This window comes from Schistocerca cancellata, chromosome 4, assembly GCF_023864275.1.
Source record: "Schistocerca cancellata isolate TAMUIC-IGC-003103 chromosome 4, iqSchCanc2.1, whole genome shotgun sequence".
Lineage (NCBI taxonomy): Eukaryota > Metazoa > Arthropoda > Insecta > Orthoptera > Acrididae > Schistocerca > Schistocerca cancellata.
The window spans coordinates 473749416-473763730 of record NC_064629.1 but is presented as its reverse complement, the minus strand read 5'-3'; positions in this window follow the sequence as shown (position 1 = coordinate 473763730).

Below are 14315 nucleotides of genomic sequence, written 5' to 3'. Positions count from 1 at the left end.
ACAAATGTAATAAACTACTAGCATTTATCAGAAAATTCGTCGCATGGTCCGCTATAATTTAGAGTAAACCGCATCACGATATGTCTGGACATATTTTGAGTGGCCTGTCTCCCTCTCTCTCTAAATCACACTACCACAAATGAAATAGTGAAATTCAGTTTTGTTATAAGGAGTAATTAAATTATTAATTAACAACATTTATGAATTTTAACTTTCTTTACTCAGTGCATAATTTCAGTTTCATTCAAAAGTTGGTACTGTAAAATTGAGATTGATCACAAATTTTATGATCACTGGCAAAAATTTTTTTGTTACAGTACATGAAATATATGAAAATTTGTACTACAGGAGATGATGGAAACACATGGAATTATAAGAGCTTATCAGTCAGTACTGCAGAATACCACATTATTAGCCTACATGATTTCCATAAAGGAATAGGCATCAAACAACAGAAACCAGAGTTAAACCACTTTCAACGACCTTCATAACCGGTGCACTTATATATCAGTATTATTTATAGTGCCTTTGAGTAATTCAAATTACTTGACACTAGTGTGTATGTGTGTGTGTGTGTGTGTGTGTGTGTGTGTGTGTGTGTTTGTGTGTGTGCGTGAGAGAGAGAGAGAGAGAGAGAGAGAGAGAGAGAGAGAGAGAGATTTCTCATATAGCGTAGTATAAATCGCCTTAGTTAAAAATGAAAGATATATGTAAAGAAAATCATGAAAATGGTCAAAATGTTGCCATATTTTTCGCTGTGAGGGTGTATTACATTTGTAAGCTAACTACAATAAGAGATCGCAATTATGGTCGATGTAACATGCAAATAATCAAAACTGAATTAACGTATAGCATGAGTGTGGCAAACCTATAATTGCTATTAGACTTGAAGATCAGGATGGTGGCTTACTCAAAAAGAGGTGGAAAAAAACTGTAAAGCGTGTTGTGGATTATGCAGTGCTGAAACACAAGCAAACTCACTTACCTCATGCTATGTCAAAACAAAGTTTGTGGATACACACTCTAAATTTGACATGATATACACTCCTGGAAATGGAAAAAAGAGCACATTGACACCGGTGTGTCAGACCCATCATACTTGCTCCGGACACTGCGAGAGGGCTGTACAAGCAATGATCACACGCACGGCACAGCGGACACACCAGGAACCGCGGTGTTGGCCGTCGAATGGCGCTAGCTGCGCAGCATTTGTGCACCGCCGCCGTCAGTGTCAGCCAGTTTGCCGTGGCATACGGAGCTCCATCGCAGTCTTTAACACTGGTAGCATGCCGCGACAGCGTGGACGTGAACCGTATGTGCAGTTGACGGACTTTGAGCGAGGGCGTATAGTGGGCATGCGGGAGGCCGGGTGGACGTACCGCCGAATTGCTCAACACGTGGGGCGTGAGGTCTCCACAGTACATCGATGTTGTCGCCAGTGGTTGGCGGAAGGTGCACGTGCCCGTCGATCTGGGACCGGACCGCAGCGACGCACGGATGCGCGCCAAGACCGTAGGATCCTACGCAGTGCCGTAGGGGACCGCACCGCCACTTCCCAGCAAATTAGGGACACTGTTGCTCCTGGGGTATCGGCGAGGACCATTCGCAACCGTCTCCATGAAGCTGGGCTACGGTCCCGCACACCGTTAGGCCGTCTTCCGCTCACGCCCCAACATCGTGCAGCCCGCCTCCAGTGGTGTCGCGACAGGCGTGAATGGAGGGACGAATGGAGACGTGTCGTCTTCAGCGATGAGAGTCGCTTCTGCCTTGGTGCCAATGATGGTCGTATGCGTGTTTGGCGCCGTGCAGGTGAGCGCCACAATCAGGACTGCATACGACCGAGGCACACAGGGCCAACACCCGGCATCATGGTGTGGGGAGCGATCTCCTACACTGGCCGTACACCACTGGTGATCGTCGAGGGGACACTGAATAGTGCACGGTACATCCAAACCGTCATCGAACCCATCGTTCTACCATTCCTAGACCGGCAGGGGAACTTGCTGTTCCAACAGGACAATGCACGTCCTCATGTATCCCGTGCCACCCAACGTGCTCTAGAAGGTGTAAGTCAACTACCCTGGCCAGCAAGATCTCCGGATCTGTCTCCCATTGAGCATGTTTGGGACTGGATGAAGCGTCGTCTCACGCGGTCTGCACGTCCAGCACGAACGCTGGTCCAACTGAGGCGCCAGGTGGAAATGGCATGGCAAGCCGTTCCACAGGACTACATCCAGCATCTCTACGATCGTCTCCATGGGAAAATAGCAGCCTGCATTGCTGCGAAAGGTGGATATACACTGTACTAGTGCCGACATTGTGCATGCTCTGTTGCCTGTGTCTATGTGCCTGTGGTTCTGTCAGTGTGATCATGTGATGTATCTGACCCCAGGAATGTGTAAATAAAGTTTCCCCTTCCTGGGACAATGAATTCACGGTGTTCTTATTTCAATTTCCAGGAGTGTACATTTACAAGAACGTCCTTTACTTCATTTCTTCAGATTCGTTGTATTTTTGTACTCTGATTATCAATAAAACTATGTCACATAACCTGAGGTTAGTAAAGTACTTGCTTTCGCACCATACAGTAGGTTTCTGAGGGGTATAATGCTAATTACAGATACACATTACCTCCAGCCGTGTCTCTCCAATATGATGTCCATAATTTGGTCACATTCCCCTACATTCGAACCATCGGCCGCGATGCAATCTGCGGTACCTTTATGTCAGTTTCCATCTCAACAACGTAGCTTTTCGCGTCGACATTCCTGAATGAACGCTTCACGGAGTTCCTGCCACGTCAGATTTGTAATCATCAAACGGACAACTGAAATCTCCTGACGATGACGAAGGGGTAAGTCGTCGAAAGCTTGAGACTGAATGCAAATTTGACCCGGCAATTATTCTGTGAGACATTTATTCCTCAATTTCCATCTTGCCTTTATAGCAACTGTTATTTATAGAAAACGATCATTATGACAACTATTATAGCATTGAGATGTGATCGGACATCTACTAACGTCTATAACGCAATGTAATTGGCTTTTAATATACCGCGATCTTAAGGGATAAGTGGCTTATTTCTTGGATTTCCTGAACACTGTTTATAAGGTTTATTACATCGAAGTTGACAAAATGAAGCTGTTTTTACAATATATTCTCATTTTGTATCGTAGGCCTTCCTTTGAGCTTGATATATAACAAAGAAGTTTTTGTGGTACTCTAAGACATGTTTTTTAGTCTTATGTTTATACTAGTTAAATGTCATTAATCTGCGCTCAGCGCCCGTCATTCAAACACCATTGTATTTCCCTTGGTGAATTTCAAACGTGCGGGATATAGTATGTCGACTCTCGTATTTTCTTTAATTCGGCTCAGAAGTGGAGAGCAGTTGAGTTAAACTTCATATTTGATTTGAACGTTGGTGAAGGCTTATAAATATGCTATAAATAAGTTCTATTTCATAAAATGTATTGTTTTCCTTTACATTAAGCTGGACAACATCAGGAAAATAAAAAAAAAACTGAGTCTGAATATAGGGTTTGATGTTATGTGAACGGCTCGTTGTTCGAAAAACTATGAGAATTGCGCATTGGTCAGGTAGAACACAAGAAAACTAAATTGTAATACTATACTCACTCAGTTCACTCAGCTAGTGATGAGAGACCTGAAAATTTCGTTGACTAGGAATCACGATGCGATTTTTCAAGAACATGTCTCGTGTCATTGTTTGTGAAAACCAAATTCACTTGTCCTTGTAGCCAGCCATAACATCTGATAAGCTGGATGAAGGCAACAGAGTAAATCTTGATAATTTATGATTGTGTGCGGCATTTAATTACCGTTATCGTGTTTCAAATCACACCATATCATATTAATTCGGTACACTTGACCGTACACCACTTCAGATGAGGACAATGTACGCATGAACCGTGATGGGGCGCATCCTAACAAAACAATGCACATCGAATGACATTTCTAATTAACTAAAAGTAACCAATAATGTGGTATTTCAGTATAAACATTGTCTTAATTTTCCTTCCGCTAATCCCCATAACTTTTGTCGCTCAGTTCCCGTAATTTTTGCCAGGCCTGCGAAGACTTCCACATTGCAGCTTGTCAGAGACACAGTATCAACTACGGTTATGGTGATATGACCTTGTCTCTTGTACTTTCCGGTCAATCAGTATTTCCTGTTTAAATATGCTTGAAGCGTGAACCTGAAGCAGCCGTGGAACATCAACTCAGTTTGACCATTAGTGGTTAAGGGAAACTACTTAAAACGATATTCAATGTGACACACATGTCGTGCCGTCGGCCATTACTTCATATTGAATCCCCTACAAATCATAATTCAAACACCTTCATGATGCATCCGCTCCAACCCAGAAAATACGTGACAAACTTTATTGAAACATCTCAACCAGCACAGCGAGTTTGCCAGAAAACGGTACCGCAAAACATGATCACAGAGCACTCTTTCCTCTAGCCTCGTGAGAACTGGCCAAGAGGAAACTACAACGATAGATCCATGCTGATAATGATAATACGTTTGACCGGCCGCATGACTGCTAGGTCCTTAGCGACAGAACATTATTGTTATGAAACGAATGTGATTCATAGAGATAAACCCATAATATTTTAACAAGAATTAAAATATTTTTTGGCCTCTAAAAGCAAATAGCGTAAAAAGCACAAAATAAAACATCAACGCTTCCGGTTTCATCAGTATGTCAAATGGAAATCTGCTGCCAAGATATGATATGATCTTAGACCTTTATGGAAACTGAAGCCAATCCCATAGCTTCCCATATGTCGTATCTCGTAATATTTAAACTAATAAGCAAATGAATTAGAGACACATATCTCCATTTAGATCTGATGACACGTGGTGGCATACACTCCACAATACGCCGAAAGCACTGGGAACCTTCCTGATCAATGAGCGCAAAAATGATACCCACAACTCAAGGAGACTAGTCGAAATTTGATCCAAGTTTCGTATATCTTGATTGGTGTCGTCCTAGATGTGCTCAGTGGGATTTGGGGGAGGGGTATAAAAAATTCTCTTATATGTTGAACATTCTACAAACAAACGGGGTACAATTACGATGCAGTAGGTTGGTACACGGTCATGGTGAAATTACAGTTCACCTGCGGGTGCTGAAGGCGTACGAAGGATCCAGTAGTAGGGTTCTCTACCATTAGCTAGTCACAGATGGTAGTAGACGTAAAGGGGCCATTCCATCATATGTAAACTCTCCATACACAACGGGAGTTTTTCTGTTAGCTGACAGGATGTATCACCTCATAATTATTTCGACGAAAACATACCGCGCCATGAACATATACCAACGTGTATCGTGGATCACCACGCTATCTTTCTTATGCCTCGACCGCCCAGTTATGTTGGGAATCCCGCAACCATGTTAACGTAGACTGATGAACCAAAACACTATACCACTGCCCACCACAAGACTGAATGTCGCCAAGTGATGATACTGGTACGTGCCCCAGTAAATAAAGTATATATGCGGAACATAGATGAGTTGAGAAATCATTCTAGCGACGATACGGGCCGCAAATGAGGAAATCCACTGACGTAAGTGAATTTGACAAAGGACAGATTGTTATAGCACGTCGCTTGGAAGTGGCGCACCTGTTCGTCTGTGAGCATCTGTGGAAAGTGGTTGAAGGACTGTGAAACAACAAGTAGGAAACAAGCTGTTACACGTCCAGGCCTTATCACACAATGTGGAGATAGGAGGCTGGCTCATTCTTTAAAGTAGGATAGGCGGCGATCTGTGGCAGATCTGACGACAGAAAACACTGTTGGTGCAGGCCCGAGTGTTTTGGACCGTGCCGTTGAGTGCACATCTACATGTGCACGACAATTCTACAATTCACACTTAAGTGCCTGGAGGAGATTTCATGGTACCACTTCCACTCCATTTCTCAACCGGTCCACTCTAGAACAGCGCACGGGAAAAACGAACGCTTAAATCTTTCCTAGCAAACTATGATTTCTCTAACTTTTTTACAATGATTACTATTGAGAATAGGGTCCTGCAGCAGACGACTTTTACACGTTCTCGTGTTGACCCAACAGGATCATTGAGATTGGACCGTGTATCAATTGAAATTTGTTACCTCATCGGATGAATCACGTTTCTCGTACCAGACAGAGAAAATCCAACGGAGAGCAGCGCGCTTCGTTACAGGATCATTTAGTAATCGCGGAAGCGTTACAGAGATGATAGATAAACTCCAGTGGAAGACTTTGCAGGAGAGACGCTCAGTAGCTCGGTACGGGCTTTTGTTGAAGTTCCGAGAACATACCTTCACCGAAGAGTCAAGCAGTATATTGCTCCCTCCTACGTATATCTCGTGAAGAGACCATGAGGATAAAATCAGAGAGATTAGAGCCCACACGGAGGCATACCGACAATCTTTCTTTCCACGAACAATACGAGACTGGAACAGAGGGGAGAACCGATAGAGGTACTCAAATTACCCTCCGCCACGCACCGTCGGGTGGCTCGCAGAGTATGGATGTAGATGTAGAAATAATGAGATCCCAATAGAATATTTCAGACGACAACGATTTTATACATAAGTACCACAAATTATTATTATTATTACTATTATTATAGACGTCAGGGTATGTCTCTTACACACACACATCCCGTCTGTCTTCCTTTGCAGGAGTGATGGAAACATTCGAAGGCGGGCTTGCGTCGACAACACCATGACTGGACCCGTTGACGACGCATTTGCGGCACTCAACAACACCACAACTCGACCCGACGATGATACTGTCTCCTCAGCTGGGCTTGTCGACGATACATTCGCCACACCAACCAAAACCGAGCACGGGCCTATCACCAATGCGTTCACCACACCTTGAACCACCTCGGCATCATCCTGGACCATCCCAACACCTGACAATGGCCGGGACCTAGCAGCAGCATCACGCCTCCCCTCTTAATGAACACCAAGTAAATCGCACACCCACATTGAACTAATATGTGGTTGCAGGCGCTTTTGAAGACTGGACCTCAAAAACCCACATAGACAACTCTGAATTGGGCTACCGTGACTGTGCCTCTTTCCTTAATGTGTGCCTACCCGTTTTGGAAATCGAGCGTCCCAGACTCGTCACTTACCTACAGTATCCCGCCAGTAAGAGCAGTGCATTTCTATACTGCAAGATCGCGCATCTCCAACCAGAAGGCAGTGATGAAGAGCAAAAAAGCATTGTTTACCTTTGAGGAAAAAATGGTGTGATATCAATTGCAGATTGATTCAGAACTTTTACCATGCGTGTCATACTGGGCCAATTTTCTGAAATTCAGTAGAGGGGGGTCCAGTATGGCACGCAACCATGTGTCCTACCTCGATGTGTCCTCGAATATTTTTGACCCAGTATATGTCGGGTCCAGTTTCATCCCTCTTCCAGGGGATACAGCCGCTAAAGAAGCATATATTAATGTCCAGAATCTATGTGAAGGAGATGAACTTTGCTTTGCATGGTTGCTTCTAGCATGTGGAATAAATTATCTAAAACATGCACAGCGCGCGAGTAAACACCAAACATTGAATGTTCGCGAGGATTATAACTTCAGTGGCATAAGGTGATAAGGTCAGTGTCATACCTGACACTGTTGAAAATTGCACCATCTTCCGAACTAATCAAGATAAGAATAACGCTCCGCTTCGTGCATTCGCCAAATTTCATGTACGCTTCTTTTCAAAAACTTACTGAGACAGTCTCTATCTGGTACGGATCCCACAATGCTGAGCAGTATTCAAGCAGTGGGCGAACAAGTGTACTGTAACCTACTTCCTTTGTTTTCGGATCGCATTTCCTTAGGATTCTTCCAATGAATCTCAGTCTGGCATCTGCTTTACCGACGATCAACATTATATGATCATTCCATTTTAAATCACTCCTAATGCCTACTCCCAGATAATTTATGGAATTAACTGCTTCCAGTTGCTGACCTGCTATATTGTAGCTAAATGACGAAGGATCTTTCTTTCTATGTATTCGCAGCACATTACACTTGTCTACATTGAGATTCAGTTGGCATTCCCTGCACCATGCGTCAATTCGTTGCAGATCCTCCTGCATTTCAGTACAATTTTCCATTGTTACAACCTCTCGATATACTACAGCATCATCCGCAAAAAGCCTCAGTGAACTTCCGATGTTATCCACAAGGTCATTTATGTATATTGTGAATAGCAACGGTCCTACGACACTCCCCTGCGGCACACCTGAAATCACTCTTACTTCGGAAGACTTCTCTCCATTGAGAATGACATTCTGCGTTCTGTTATCTAGGAACTCTTCAATCCAATCACACAATTGGTCTGATAGTTCATATGCTCTTACTTTGTTCATTAAACAACTGTGGAGGACAGTATCGAACACCTTGCGGAAGTCAAGAAACACGGCATCATAATCAATCGTTATATTACTTTCTATTGGTTTATCTAGGTCCATGCGGGGATCTACATGCATCTCACACATTGCTATGTTATTATCAAGTATACCTAGAAACAACCAAAAAAATCTGATGAGCAGTGCATGCAAGTGTGTAAAAATTATTATTATTAATATTGCAGATGAGAAAGTGAAGTGCTTACGTATTTGTCCCTAGAAAATTAGTGTCATTCCCCCATGAGTTTACGGTGGAGAATGGCATCATGGAGTGAGATGAATTATTGAATTGTATCTCCACAACTGCTGCGTCAACCCATTCCCCCATAGTCATATTTTCATCGAATGCAACTAGAAACAAAAAACATCGCAAGTAATACATACAAGTGTAAAAACTATTATTTTAGAAGGAAAAGTGAACTGCTACTACTTATGAATCTGCTCCTCGACTATTGGTGTCATTCCCCTGGTGGTGTCATTCCCCATGAGCCCATTTGGTTCGATCTCTGATGCAGATGGACTGGCTGTTGGGTCAACTTCAGTCATAGGTTTCGGCATTGATATAAGGGAATAAACAGTCATAGGACTTCATCCATTCCCACTGCTGCAACCTCGTTGAAAAATTCTACAAGAGAGAGAAAACTTATTATGTTAGATAATCATATAATTATTGTTATTATTATTATTATTATTATTTACACACATGGAGAAACAGAGAGAGAGAGAGAGAGAGAGAGAGAGAGAGAGAGAGAGAGGCAAAAATATAACACATCTTGTACGTCCGGTCATCAAATTCTGCTGTTAAAGCTTCTGGTTCGCATGTTTCGAACCATACACCACCCTTTGCAGTGCCAATTAGCCGCATCTGATCCTTAGCGTACCGTCCAGCATTTAGGGTGATGAAATACTCACATCTGCAACAAAAAAATTCATTATCAGATTGCATTTATATACCCAAAGAATACTAAAAACATATACATACATGGAAAAAGTGTCATCTTGCACTCGTACTTGTAGTACCACTAGAACCAAAGCGAGGACGGTTATTAGCCCCTGTCGCAACAACATAACCAATCACAGTACGACGCTTCATCTCTGCTGCTATCACTGCTACTGATGCTCCTACTATCAGGTCTCTGACTGAAGTGATTTTTCGCTGCAAAATGTCTTATTTATAGCCTGGAAACAGCTGAAATCCATATTCTGTTTTTTTTGTTTTTGGTTTTAGAGCGCAAAACTGCTATGGTCATTAGCGCCCGGTATTCTGTGCGGGATTTGAACAAATAGGAAACAAGTAGAGTATTTCCTGTCCTGTGACCGTCGGCCAGTTCGATCGTGCAGAATCATGAGGTGGCGCATATGCGATGCCCGTTGCTACTGTCTAACCACATTTCAGCTGTTGCCGGCGCTGTTGAAATAATACTATATTTTATTTAGCAAAGCATAGGAGCCTGAGCCGACGCATCATGGGTCACAGTTTTCGGCATCCTATGATGCTACTGCCACAATAACGTGTGGACTCTAACCATGAGCAAAGCCTGCATCGCGTACGCACTTGCTGGGAGATATCGCATACAGCCGGCGCTGGCCTGTGGCCTGCCTGCGTGTACTGCTGAGTCTAGCTATGACGAAGCAGTGCATCTCCATTAGTAGAAAAAAGGCTGAGACATGCGTGTTAGGCGGTTTTTTTGTCGAAAATATGTGCAGTGATGGAGGAGAAGAAGATAATGTACTTTCCAGATGAGATATGTATCTCAGTTCGCAAATTAAATGGCTTGCGTTTTTATGTATACAGAGCTGCTTGGATAGGGCCTTGGCAACGGATAGGCGTGAATCACTGCCATTTTCATTGCTGTATAGAAGAGGCGTCTAAAATTATATCTCCAACCCTTGACGAACTGCATAGGCAGCATGTAATAAACACTTACCTAAAAACCTTTCAGAGGTAGAGAGGTGAAGTTGAATTAGTGCTAAGTTTTTAAAAAGACAATATCATTCATTGGTAACCCACCTTAAAAGTATTCGTGCATTTTCCAAAGCACACGTAAAACCATTACTGTCTTCATCATACATCTGCTTGAGTCGTTGAATAGCTGGACAATTACATTCTTCAACATTCCAAATAGAAGTGCTCTTGAAGATTTAGTGCAGCGACGACACTTTCTCACTGTGTTTGACATAAATGACGCTGTATGTGTGGTCCAGTTTCGGAGGGATACTATCACATTTTTGTATGCCATCCCAAAAGCACACTAGCATTTTATGTGATGGGAAGGAATTAAACGTGCTACAGTTTTCGAGTCTTGGTTATACTGTTTTAAATGGTTTTGATGAAGTGATGATTGCTCTGTGTCTGCTCTGCAATCTCGTTGTATCGACCAACAAGGGCTCCCACTGTCACCACCACTCCAAAAGAGTTTCTTCAAGCTTACCAACCGCCTACTGAAGGAAGAGAGTGTTGGGAATAATGTATTCAACCACTGCAATAACATCTGGAAATCATTTGAGGTAAAATGTGGTGATGGCACAGCTTAAAACAGTATAAATCTGAAACCACTTAATGCATTCAAATGGTATATATTGGTACGATCATTAGAGCGCAAGGATGGATGGACATACACAATATCTAGTGTTGAAAGGCTAAACTAACAGAAAACGCCCTTTAAGCTGGTGACACCTACAAGTAATCTTTGTTTTTGTTGTAGTCTTCAGCCTGAAGGCAGATTTAATGCAGCTCCTCATGCAAGTCTATCCTCTTCAAGCGTTTTCATCTCTGCATAACTACTACAACGTACTTCCATTTGAATCTGCTTACTGTATTCAAGACTTGGTCTCACTTTACAGTTTTTACCCTCCCCCCCCCCACCCCCATACTTCCTTCTTTATCCAATTAATGCTTCCTTGATGCCTCAGGATGTGTCCGATTAACCGATCCCTTCTTTTAATCAAGTTGTCTCATAAATTTCTTTTCTTCACAATTTTATTCATTACCTGATTTGTTTTTCTATCTATTCGTCCAATGTTCAGCGTTCTGATATAGCACCACATTTAAAAATCTTCTGTTCTTTTCTTGTCTGAATTGATTATCGTCCACCTTTCACTCCATACCGGGTTACACTCCAGACAAATACCTCCAGAAAATACATCATAACACTAAAGTTTATATTCGATGTTAACAAATTCCTCTTTTTCAGAAATGCTTTTCTTGCTACTGCCAGTCTGCATTTTTAAAATATCTTTCCTACTTCAGCCATCGTCAGTTATTTTGCCGCCTAAATAACAAAATTCATCTATATATTTTGGTGTCTTATTTTGTAATATAATTCCCTCAGCAACATCTGATTTACTTCAGCTACCTTCCATTACCCGTGTTTTACATTACTGATGTTAATTTTATCTCTTCTCAACACACCATCCATTCCTCCGTTCAACTGCTGTTCCAAAACCATAATCGTCTCTGAGAGAATTACAATGTCATTGACAAACCGCAAAGTTTTTATTTCGTCTATCTGAACTTTAATCTCTTTCCAAATTTCTCCTTGGTTTCCTTCACAGCTTGCTCAGTGTAGGAACTGAATAACACTGGGGATAGACTACAACTCTGTCTGACTACCTCCTTAACCAAGACTTCACTTTCAGGTCATGCGACTCTTACAGCGGCAGTGTGGTTTCCGTGCAAGCTGCAAATAACATTTGGCTTCCTATATTTTTTCCCCGCTACCTTCAAAATTTCAAAGAATGTAGTTCATTCCACACTGACAGAAATTTCCTCTAAAAATACAAATGCTCTGAATGTAGGTTTGCCTTTCTTCAACCAGTCTTCCAAGATCAGTCGTAGGGTCAGTACTGTCTCATGTGTTCGCACATAACCCCGGAATCCAAACTTATCTTCCCCAAGGTCGGCCTTTGCTAGTTTTTCATTCTTATGTAAATAGTTCGTGTCAATGATTTTTAATCAGGACTTATTAAACTGATGGTTCGGTGGTATTCACACCTGTCAGTGTCAACCTTGTTTGGAACTGCAGTTATTACATTGTTCTCGATGTCTGATGGTGTTTCGCCCGTCTCATGTCTTTCACACCAGGTAGAATCATTTTATCATGGTTGGCTCTCCAAAGGATCTCCATAATTCTCAGAGAATGTAGGTCTAGTCCAGGGGTCTTTGTTTCTACTTAGATGATTCACTGCTGTGTCAAATTATTTTCACAGTATCGTATCGCATATCATGTTCACTTATATCATCTTCTCTTCCTATAATATTGTTCTCAAGTTTTTTTTCGTTTACATAGCCCCTCTACCTATTCCTTCCACCTTTCAGCTTTGCCTTCTTTATTTAGTACCGACTTGTCATGTGAGCTCTCAATATTCATACAGTTGCTTCTTTTTCCTCCACAGTTCCCTTTAATCTTCCCATAGGCAGCTTTCCGCAGTTATGCATGCTTCTACAGCTTTTCGTTTCTTATCTACTCTTTCTTGATCGCCATTTTGTACTTTCTGTCAGTCTCATTTATCAGAGGCTTGTATTTCCTTTCCCCTACTTCTTTTGCAGAATTTTTATATGTTATCCTTTTGTCAGTTAAATTCAATGTCCCCTTTATTATCAAAGGAATTTTGCTAGACCTGGTCTTTTTACCACTGTGATCCTCTTGCGTTCCCTATTTCATCTCTCAAAGTAATCCATTCAATTTCTTTTGCATTCCTTTCCCCTGTTTCATTCCAGCGCTGCCTAATGATCGCTTGGCAACTCTCAAAAATCTCTGGATCCTTCAATTTATCCAGGTACCATCTCCTTAATTTCCTACCTTTCCGCAAGTCCTTCAGTGTTAATGTCTACTGCCTCACAGTTTAAAACCTGATTTAGAAATCTCTGTGCTACCATTGTACACAGTCCAGCCACATTAATGTGACGAACGCCTATGTTCGGAGTCAACGTGCAATAACCATCACAGACGACAGGTGACAGCACACGCTTGATATTCCCATACAAAGGGTGTTAGGGGGACGCGGAAAACAGTGCAGTTGTTACCGTAATGCGGAAATGGAGCGACTTATCTGACGTCCAAAAGGACATGCTTATTGGCTTTCGAGCCAAGGGTGGAATCATTTCCGAAACGGCTAAGTAAGTAAACTGTTGGCGTGCCGCCATGGTCAAAGTATACCGTGCGTACTAAAATGACGCTATCCAAAACTGGCGCTGAAGCAACTGTCGTGCTCCACGGACCGTAGACGACAGAGGTGAACGACAGCTGCGGAGACGTGTGCGGGGGAACAGACGTGCAACTGTTGAGCAAGTGACCGCCCGTATGAAACAATGGGCTACCAACAGTGTCTCCTCAAAGGCCGCTCAGCAAATGTTGCTGTATATGGTCCTCCGCATCAGGCGCCTGGCTCGTGCACCCATGCTGAATACTGTTCACCAGCGACGAACGCTGGAATTTGCACGCCAATACCGCATACCGCAATTGGACGTTACAGGTGGCCTTATCAGATGAATCACGTTTTATGCTCCATCGAACAGATGGCCGTTGGCGTGGAGTGTGTGACCCTTGCACGGAGTGACACTTGTACGGAGGAGAAATGTGTTGACATACGTACGGAGCTCAACACACTGTAGGTAATGTACAGGGTGTCACAGAAATAGGATACACCTGCCGCGCGGGATTAGCCGAGCGGTCTGGGGCGCTGCAGTCATGGACTGTGCGGCTGGTCCCGGCGGAGGTTCGAGTCCTCCCTCGGGCATGGGTGTGTGTGTGTTTGTCCTTAGGATAATTTAGGTTAAGTAGTGTGTACGCTTAGGGACTGATGACCTTAGCAGTTAAGTCCCATAAGATTTCACACACATTTGAACAAATAGGATACACCGACCTGC